This window comes from Rhipicephalus microplus, unplaced genomic scaffold (genome assembly GCF_043290135.1).
Source record: "Rhipicephalus microplus isolate Deutch F79 unplaced genomic scaffold, USDA_Rmic scaffold_28, whole genome shotgun sequence".
In the NCBI taxonomy this organism is placed as follows: Eukaryota; Metazoa; Arthropoda; class Arachnida; order Ixodida; family Ixodidae; genus Rhipicephalus; species Rhipicephalus microplus.
This window is the reverse complement of record NW_027464601.1, coordinates 6,105,794-6,115,968: the sequence shown is the minus strand read 5'-3', so window position 1 is coordinate 6,115,968 and position 10,175 is coordinate 6,105,794.

Below are 10,175 nucleotides of genomic sequence, written 5' to 3'. Positions count from 1 at the left end.
ACTTCTATATCAACAAGTGAGGATTATTCGCAGAAAGTTCGTGAAGTTAGGCGGAAGCTTTGGGCAAGTGCGAAGGAAAACCGGGAGAAAGAGGACAAAGTTTCCTTAGCTTTTGACAAATTGTATATCAATAAAGTAGCGTATATTTGGAATGACGAAATAAATGATAGAGTTGCTGCTCGAAAAAACGACGAAGAAAATTCACGCCGGCCAATGACCCGTCGTCACGCGCAAAAGCTAAGGTAGACGCTAGTTTCGCCGACTGCCAAGGCAATGTTTTAAAGATTCGGTGTTTAGAAATCAACCGTCCATCCTACAGAAATTCAATTTCAACCAAAGAAAAACACCTGCGTATCGTCAATTTCAACGCTCGTAGCGTAGTAAACAAGACAGATATACTTGAAATTCAACTGCTACGGCATGATCCACACTTTGCAATCATAACAGAAACTTGGCTACGTAGTGACATAACAAATGAATTAAACTTTCCAGCCAATTACAAAGTGTTTCGCAAAGATAGAATGCACAGAGGTGGGGGTGTGGCCGTTCTATTGAAAGATCAGATAGATGCGACGCTTATCGGTGACACTCGCGACCTGAAGTGCTTATGCGTCAAGTTATCATGCATGGGCCATCGCTTCGTGTTGTACGCATGTTACAGGTCACCTGACGCTACTCCAGATTACTTGATTAAACTTCAAGAGCACATGTCTTGATTGATATGTAGGGTTTAACGTCCCAAAACCACTATATGATTATGAGAGACGCCGTAGTGGAGGGCTCCGGAAATTTCGACCACCTGGGGTTCTTTAACGTGCACCCAAATCTGAGCACACTGGAAGAGCACATGTCTTCTTACCAGAAGAAGAAAATTTTATTGATTGGTGATCTGAACCTGCCTGGTGTCAATTGGGAGCTCCTCCAAACAAATAATAAGAATGATGAAAACGCTAACATTATTTTCGACATTATGCTGACACATGATCTAATCCAAGTGGTTAATGAACCCACGCGTGTGCAAGGGTCATTCTGTTCTGTATTAGAAGTTGTATTTTTAAACCGTGCATTTACTGAGCATATTGTGTCAATTGAGGATGGTTTGTCAGATCATTTCTTTGTTGGGCTTTCTGTACCCATTGTCGAGATTGCTGTCCACAAAATTCCCAAAACCATATCTAATAAAGATTATTCGAGAGCTGATGACGCCAGCGTCATTGACTACATGGAAACCTGTCTTACGGGCTTTGCTGATAGTGGCGGTGAAGTGAGTGCTCTGTGGGCAACCTTTACAACAATGTGCAAGCATTGCATAGATACATTCATACCTACTAAATCTAAAAAAGTCATTAAAAGTATGCCATGGATGACGCGTGGCATAATTGAATTGAAGCTCAAAATCAAACGAATAAAGAAGAAACATGCGCGTACGGGGATTATTAGTGCGAGTATGGATGCTATCAGTGAACTACAAGACAAGCTAGCATGCGCTGTACGTGATTCGAAAGACCTATATTTCACTGCAACATTGCCGAACTTTATAAAGAACGCGCCGGATAAGTTTTGGGAATACCTAGGCGAAAGCAAGAAGGCTGGCACGGAAATCACAATTAATGGAACCATTATTAATAACTTGAATGCTATCGCACAGAATTTTAACGATTATTTTCATAGCGTATTTACCAGTGGAAGTTCAGTGTTATCTTTAGACTCTGTAGTGTTTCAACGCCATGAGGCGAACTTCATCTCATACCATGGCATTGTGTTTATGTTGTTAAACTTGAAAACCAAAACAACTCCTGGCCCTGATGAGATCCCAAATGTGTTCCTTAGGCGATACGCCGAAACTATTGCTAAATTTTCGGTTGTGTTATTCAGATAATCTTTGCTGTGTGCAAAAGTACCTAGTGATTGGAGGATGGTTCGAGTTGTCCTAGTCTTTAAGAAAGGCGATCAATCGTTAATACAGAATAACCGCCCCATATCACTGACGTCATCATGCTGCAAAATTTTCGAGCACATAATGGCAAGTCACATTAATGAATTCTTAGAAGAAAAGTCGATACTAACCACTTGTCAACATGGCTTTAGAAAAGGCTGCTGGACTATCACACAATTAATTATAGTAATCGATTTATTTGCTAAAGATTTCGATGCTAACGGTGAAATTGATGCTGTATTTTTGAATTTTAGTAGAGCCTTCAATAGGATCATTCACGAAAAATTAATTATAAAGCTAAGAAACATTAAGCTTCCTGATATCTTGATTTCCTGGAACGCAGACTATCTGAATAACCGTAAACAGTATGTTTCAGTTGATGGACACAACACGGGCTGTCTACCAGTTACCTCAGGTGGGCCCCAGGGCAGTGTCTTGGGTCCACTCTTTCTTTTATATATTAATGGCATTGTCAACATCGTCACACCTGGAACACAAATAAGACTGTTTACAGACGACTGCGTTGTGTTTTGTAGAATTAAATCTGTGGATGATCAGAAGGAACTAGATTTAGGCTTGAATAACATATCCTTGTGGTGCGAAAAATGGGGCATGTCTGCAAATACCGACAAAACAGTTTCTCTTCACATAACGAATAAAAAGAATCCCCTCAATCACGTGTACAAAATGGGGTTTGTCCCATTAAAACAAGTTGATAGCTATAATTACCTTGGCGTAACCTTCACAGCCAATTTATTTTGGAACCTTCATGTTGAGAACCCTTGCTCTGCTGCATTCCGCAAACTAGCTTACCTGCGACACAAACTTAGTAATTCTCCTTCAAACGTTAAGTTACTCGCCTACCTAACCTATATCGGCCCAAAACAAGAATATGCCTGCGTAGCATGGGACCCGTATACTAAGCTCAATATCAACAAACTTGAGAGAATACAAAGAAAGTCGGTTCGTTTTATTTATTCTAAATACAAACGTTCGGACTCCCCGTCACAGCTAATGTTGGCTAATGAGATTCCTTCTCTTGAATCAAGAAGACAGAAGTACCGCTTGAATTTTTTACATAATCTGATTGACCACAAATTCACCCTCACCTTTCCGCTTTATGTAAGCCCTCTTTCTACAAGGCAAACACGGCACCATCACTCTGATGCATTAACACCAATCTATGCTAGGACAGACACGTATAAGTTTTCCTTTTTTTCCACGGACCATTTTAGAATGGAATTCTCTGCCCACACCGTAGAACTTGTGACGCTGGGTGACATGTACTTTTCTGTACCTTTTTCATGAGCATTCTATCACAATTTTGTTAAGTTCTTTTGAATATGTTGGTATAGGCATTTTTATATTAGTGCGTATATATGTGTATATATGTATATATAGATGTATATATATATATATATATATATATATATATATATATATATATATATATATATATATATATATATATATATATATATATGTATTTATATATATATATATATATGTATGTATATATAATGTGTATATATGTGCATGTGTGTGTATATGTGTATGTATATAGATATATATTTGTATGTTTATTTGTGTATGTATGTACATACGTATGTTTTTAGTTTTGTGTACAATGTATGCCCGTCCTTCAAGGACCACGACGTGGTCTGCAGTATGTACTAAATAAATAAATAATAAATAAACAATGGCTCTGAAAAGTTTGTGGCGGTAATTAAGAGTGAAAAGCGGCAAAGTAAAGGATAAATTCCAGCTGCAGAACGCCCTCCACTGAAGAAAACGTCGCCAGCGGTTTTTCTAATTGGCAATAGGCTTGATCGTACAGCTTTGTAGCACTGCGGCAAAGCCTACTTTGAAATTGCACTACTTGTGCGAGCAGTGGCGAGTTTTTGTTAGTGCCTTTTAGGACATACAATTTCTGTAAAAGGATAGCCACGCCTTCGTGCAATGCACAGCACAGTCACAGCGAAACCCGAAAGAGCGGCAATTTTAAGGGTTTTATTGAACACAATTTAGGTAACTGCTATAACACATCTGTTGGATACCCACTGCGCAATATATCACCGTATTTTTTTTTTTGTAGGCATTCATACGGTTTTTGTTTAGTTTTCGAAAAAACGTGATAAATGCAACACACTAGCAAGACATTTTACCTAATTTCGCGATGTTGTGACAGAGAAAGATGAAGAGTTATGCCAGCAGCTTTTGTAATCGGTTGGAGCATCCGACGACCACTTACGTAATTCGCATTGAGACACCTGGTTACTCATTTCCTAATCTCAAAGGTCTTGTGACTTATATTATTGACATTCCTTTGGCAACATGACAACTGCCTAAATTCAGTTTGCCACGAAGTTTCAAGCGCCAGTCTGGCTCAGTGGTAGGGTTGGACTGACACTCTGGGTACCCAGCTTCGAATGTCATTGCAACCTTAGTGTTCTTTTATATCGATTTTCATCTTAATTCGCACCATAGTGGATACGTACACCTGCGGCGGCAACAGGCAACTGTGGCTCCAAAAACGACACTTGTTGTTTTTCACACAATATTCGATGTGAATGCTCGTGATGCACTTCTTTGGTTTATCACGGTGTCTTACTATCTTTCAATGGGTATTGAGCGATGAACGCAATCACGCAGCGGTGATGACTGCCACTAATAAATTGTGACATCAGCCATCGAAAGCTATCGTTTTTGGAATGATTGCATGAGTTTCTGGGTGCGTTTGACAGACACAATTATGTGAATCCTCTTTTCACCAACTCTAGATGCGCACTACGTTAGAATAAGATAGGTGTCTAACACGCTAACACGCTAACACGCATTGCTAACACGCACCTTTAATGTTCCATTATGTACAGGTTTCAATGAACCTAATTTATTTATTCGTATGGTATTTGCTAGTCAACATAAGGCGCTTCGAGCAGGCTCGGATTTCATAATGTAATTTCGATTTCAGCCAGCCCATTGTCTTGATTCTGGCGGACATGTGTTGGAAATGTTTCGCTTACGCATGAGGCCCCTCAGGGATACAACGAAAAACCACTCACGAACTCGAAAAAGAATCAGAGAGGTGAATCAAAAGCGTTTCAAGATAGTCACTGCAATACCATAACTTCAAGCTTAAAGGTCAACGAGTGAATGTTAGAGTCGCTTTAACCACGTCGAGAGAGGGATATATGAAGCGGAAGGCCGGGAGATTAACCAGATATTAGCATCCGGTTTGCTACCCAGCGCTGGGGTGAGGAAGTAGGAGTAAGAGGGTGTAGGCGGCAGACAGGCAGTAAAGATGGCAGTCACTCTTCTATTCGATGGGTCTGTGTATAAAAACTCGTGGTGTCCGCGATGACTGAACTAGATTACGCGCAGAAGAGTGTCGAGCAGCATGTGAGTCAACATTCCTTTCAAGTGCGCGTTTATGTTTCAGATATTTTATTCAGGCAACAACCCACTTAAGAAGCGTAGACATGAGTGCAGAAAAAGAAGAGGGCGATGATACAGAACATCAACTCTGCAAGGCACTCTGCAGCCTTGCCTCTAGCTCCGTGTCCTTCTTTTTTGCCCGCCCCGCCGCGGTGGTCTAGTGGCTATGGTACTCGGCTGCTGACCCGCAGGTCGCGGGTTCAAATCCCGGCTGCGCCGGCTGCATTTCCGATGGAGGCGGAAATGTCGTAGGCCCGTGTGCTCAGATTCGGGTGCACGTTAAAGAACCCCAGGTGGTCAAAATTTCCGGAGCCCTCCACTACGGCATCTCTCATAATCATATGGTGGTTTTGGGACGTTAAACCCCACAAATCAATCAAATCAATCTTCTTTGCCCTGCCCCATCAAGAAGTAAAATTATTCTGCAGTCTTAGCGTCAAACACTAAGTGATTCGAACACAATTCAACAATTGGCACTGGAAAGACTATCATGCAAAGCGCCTTTTATAAACGAAGAATTCTACAAAGTACTCTGGAAGATGCTGGAGTTAGCTTCCGGCGTCCGTAGTTCTCATCCCAGACGGTAACTTCAATCACGCTGAATAAAATGTGCTTATGTGAAGTGAGTTTTTATGCGTTAATAACACTCCTCATCGCTAGGTCATCTGAGGAATCTTCTTTGCCCTGCCCCATCAAGAAGTAAAATTATTCTGCAGTCTTAGCGTCAAACACTAAGTGATTCGAACACAATTCAACAATTGGCGCTGGAAAGACTATCATGCAAAGCGTCTTTTATAAACGAAGAATTCTACAAAGTACTCTGGAAGATGCTGGAGTTAACTTCCGGCGTCCGTAGTTCTCATCCCAGACGGTAACTTCAATCACGCTGAATAAAATGTGCTTATGTGAAGTGAGTTTTTATGCGTTAATAACACTCCTCATCGCTAGGTCATCTGAGGAACTAAAATATGCACAGGCATCACTGCATCACATAGCACACTACTGAAAATTGATACCAGCCGACTACTCGTTATCTCCCTATATGTTGTCCTCTAGGTATTACTTGTTGATTTTAAGCTATTCACCCAATTAGAAGACGAATTCGCAATGCTGGGCATCGGTTTATGCGCCGCTGGGAGTTAAAAAACCTGGGGTTCTTTAACGTGCACCCAAATCTGAGCACACGAGCCTACAACATTTCCGCCTCCATCGGAAATGCAGCCGCCGCAGCCGGGATTCGAACCCGCGCCCTGCGGGTCAGCAGCCGAGTACCTTAGCCACTAGACCACCGCGGCGGGGCCATGTGATATTTCCACCTGCTTCGAATATCTCGCGCTTACCAAGTATTGACGCTCGAAGCCGTTTTACATGGCAAGCGCAGCAGACGCCCCTAAATGACCGTGTAGGACTCATGTTTGTTAACGCTCAATTTGAATAGATGCAAGCAGTGATGACATCATCTGCGGAATGGGGCGTTGGCCCCCGTTAGATACTTCCCTGGACGTTGGAATGGAAACAATAACGAGCGAAAAGTGTGCCCTTCAACGAGCACGGAATCTCATAGTACAGATGACTGTGCACGAGAAGTGTACTCACAGAAGACACACGAGGCAAAATACGTAGAGCTCCATGGTGGCAGCACAGCGGACCCACTAGGGGCAACCAGCGGACACGGCTGTCCGATCACGCAACGGCGTTAGCGGGGAGTATCAAATTCACCGGCGGCCTATGCTCGTCCAGGCATCGTGCACCACGTGCGTGAGTCAGGTTACACGTCTACCGAAGCTCACCGGCGGCTGCGATCGTCGCGCTATTGCCGTTGTATCACACGGAGTGTACACCTTGAGTATCACACGGACAGAGCCCGCCAACTTTCGAGCACTTCGACGCCAACTGCACAAGCAACACGCAATAACACACCACAAACTCAGCCGACACACACAGCACTCAGGGAACGGCACAACGTAATAAACGACGGTAGCTGTGCCAAAGTCGATTGCGCAAAAACTCTGCCGAAGAGGCGTAAACGACCCGGTGCGCGTCTAAGGGGACGACGCCATTTTGAATCGAGACAGGAACGCGCCACCTGTTTCTGGTTTGTCCACTTCGTTTGTTTCGTTTTTCTTTGCGGCGCGCCGTAGAGTTCATTTGCTTGTGTTTCTCCTTTCCCAGCCGCTGCCGCCGAAGCCATTTGTTTGTTTGTGACAAGGCGTGGCATCGGCGTGTTTTGCTGCAGGTGGCGTCGGCGGTGCGCGCTTCCGGTAGCAGACGACGCGCATAATGTAGCATTTTTTTCGTGAAATCTTTTAAACCACATCGCACATTTTTCTGCGCTATAGAGACGCCTGAAGCAGGCGTTTTTGAAATACTTTTTTCATGTAATCACACAAAATCAAGCCAGCGTTGCATGGTTTCAAGCCTGAAGGATGTGCCGATATGTGCGGTCTTTCTTGTTTCTTGGTGTTATTTTTGTTGATTTCTTTCTCTCTTTCAGTGCCTCGCTCTATTTTGTGTTTCCTTTTCCTCAGTTTATCTCTGTTTCTCTCACTATATCTTTCTGTTTCACACCTTTCTCTCTCTTCTCTATTCAGGCTTTCTCTTGATCTATCTATCTTTTATTCCTTCTCTTTTTGTCTTTTTAAAAATTTGTGTCTTGCATTGTCCGCTTTCTATCTCTTTTTTGTCTAAAAGTTTTTTTTTGCTTCATCCATTTTTCTGTCTTTTTGCCTTCTGTCCTCTTCATTCACGTCCCGTTTCTCTTTAATTTTTTTCTCTACATCCACTCGCTCCCTTGCACATCAGAATTATTGCATCCCAGTTGTGTCGGGCAAATCGACGCCCGTCTGCTGGGAGGGAAACAGAAGAATCAAGAGGCCGAAGAGTCTTCGTGCTCGCCCGTGATGTAGATGGGTTTCTATTCGCTCTATCCTAACCAACGATCGACCTGAACAGGCACGCTACTCAATAATACCATCCTACAGGGAGTGGACCATGAAAAGCAGTGATCCAGGCTTTGCGCTCGACCTTCTCGTGTTATGTTTCAAAATACTGCGTAGAATGACTTTATAGCGTCATTCGCCTTCATAACATATTTTATTGGAAGGAAACTGTACTTTTGCGAATATTTTGTTCTGAACGTCATTGGTGAAACGTTGGTAGCCAGAAATTTATCAAAAATGCAATTCTATCCTGGCCACTCAGAGCTCCGCTGCTTGATAGAAAAGGAATGGCACTGTTATATTCATTTCATTTGCAGCGGCTACGTTGTGTCAACACATCAATTGTGCTGAAGTATGACTGCAATTATGCGCGAAGTCTAACATCTATTTTGTTAATGTCGACGAAGCCAACAGAAAATTGATTATTACCATATAGCTGGGTAGCTATCAGCAAGATTCTCATGATTTGCGGTCCATGACCCAGAAGCTTTGAAGAGGAAATTCTGCAACCTCTGAAAGATACGTGAGAACATTCGTTCAGCCACACGTATATTGGTGTCGTGCTTAAGCACAACTTCATAAATTCACTAATTTCGAGGCGTATGCTTGGAAAGTTCATATGGCAAAGGTTTATTCGGGTGAATGTTCGTATTAGAGCGAGAAGACGTTGACTGCAGCCACGTTCCTTGTTGCCGATCTGGAAGTCCGTAACACTGCGCCGCACGCTTCCTTGCAACAAAGGAAAACCTATTAATAAATGTGACGTGACATTTCCTATGTACATTTATTTATAACAATGTGTGCCTTAAAAAGCTACGTTCTATTTTCTCCGAGACTTTGTTGGCAGCGCTGTGGAAACCAGCTGAATACGTCTCAAAACATGAAAAAAAAGTTGGGGCACCCTTAGTTTTCGCCTTTAGGAGTTGACGCGGTAGCGATATTCTGTTCCTAGTGCGCACTTCAAACAATTAGTCTATGAAATCCTTTCAAACTTGCTGTTCCCCCACTAAGTGACCTTGAGGGTGCAGTAGCGTGGGGGCCTTTTGTTGTGAGTGGCTGGCTTTAAACTATGAACTCATTCTGATAAAGCCATGTTGAGACGTCCGATGGCAACTTATGCGTCTACCACGCGTTAATACGGCAATATATCATGCTGTAATGTGAAGCATGTAAGCAAGACGCGTGTGTTTGTAAGTATGGAAGTTACTTTAACTGCATTCAAAAGCAGATTAAATCAGTTTCACCTATTTACAAGCAGAGACATGGCTGTGAGAGCCATACACATAAAATGCATATTTTAAGCAGTTGTTAGTTCTCCTATATGGTCTTGGATGCACGTTTTGCGTAGACTGCAGAGCAGTCCCATAAGAAGGAGCATATCAAAGGGCACTTCATCAAGACATGTTGGGAGAAGGTGAAGTATAGTTTGTGAAATAATGTTGAAATCTTTTTCTAAACTGTTCGGTGAAGTATGTCTGAAAACGAATCTGAATCCTTGCAGCTAATAAAACTGGTGAAATCATTCAAGATGTTTGCCCGCAGAAATACTGCGCTCGTTTTGGCGATGTTTCGCTGCTGTTGATTTGATTGTGCAGAGGCCAGACTACATGTGTCACTGCGCTCCCACTCTATTCAGCATCCCTTCAAATCTGCACTGACATTCAAGAAGTAGCTGCCCTGCACGCCTTATTCGAACACGTCATGTGAGCACATCTTTAGAAAGAACGTTCCCGTCGAAAGCTTAAGACTAAAGAGTTGATGCTGCAAGTAAAACCAATCATTCTCGATAATATGGGCCAAATAAGCAGCCTGACTTACATTTGAAGTTCCAAGCTTTCTTGTATAGAACTATTTCGGTTAATTTT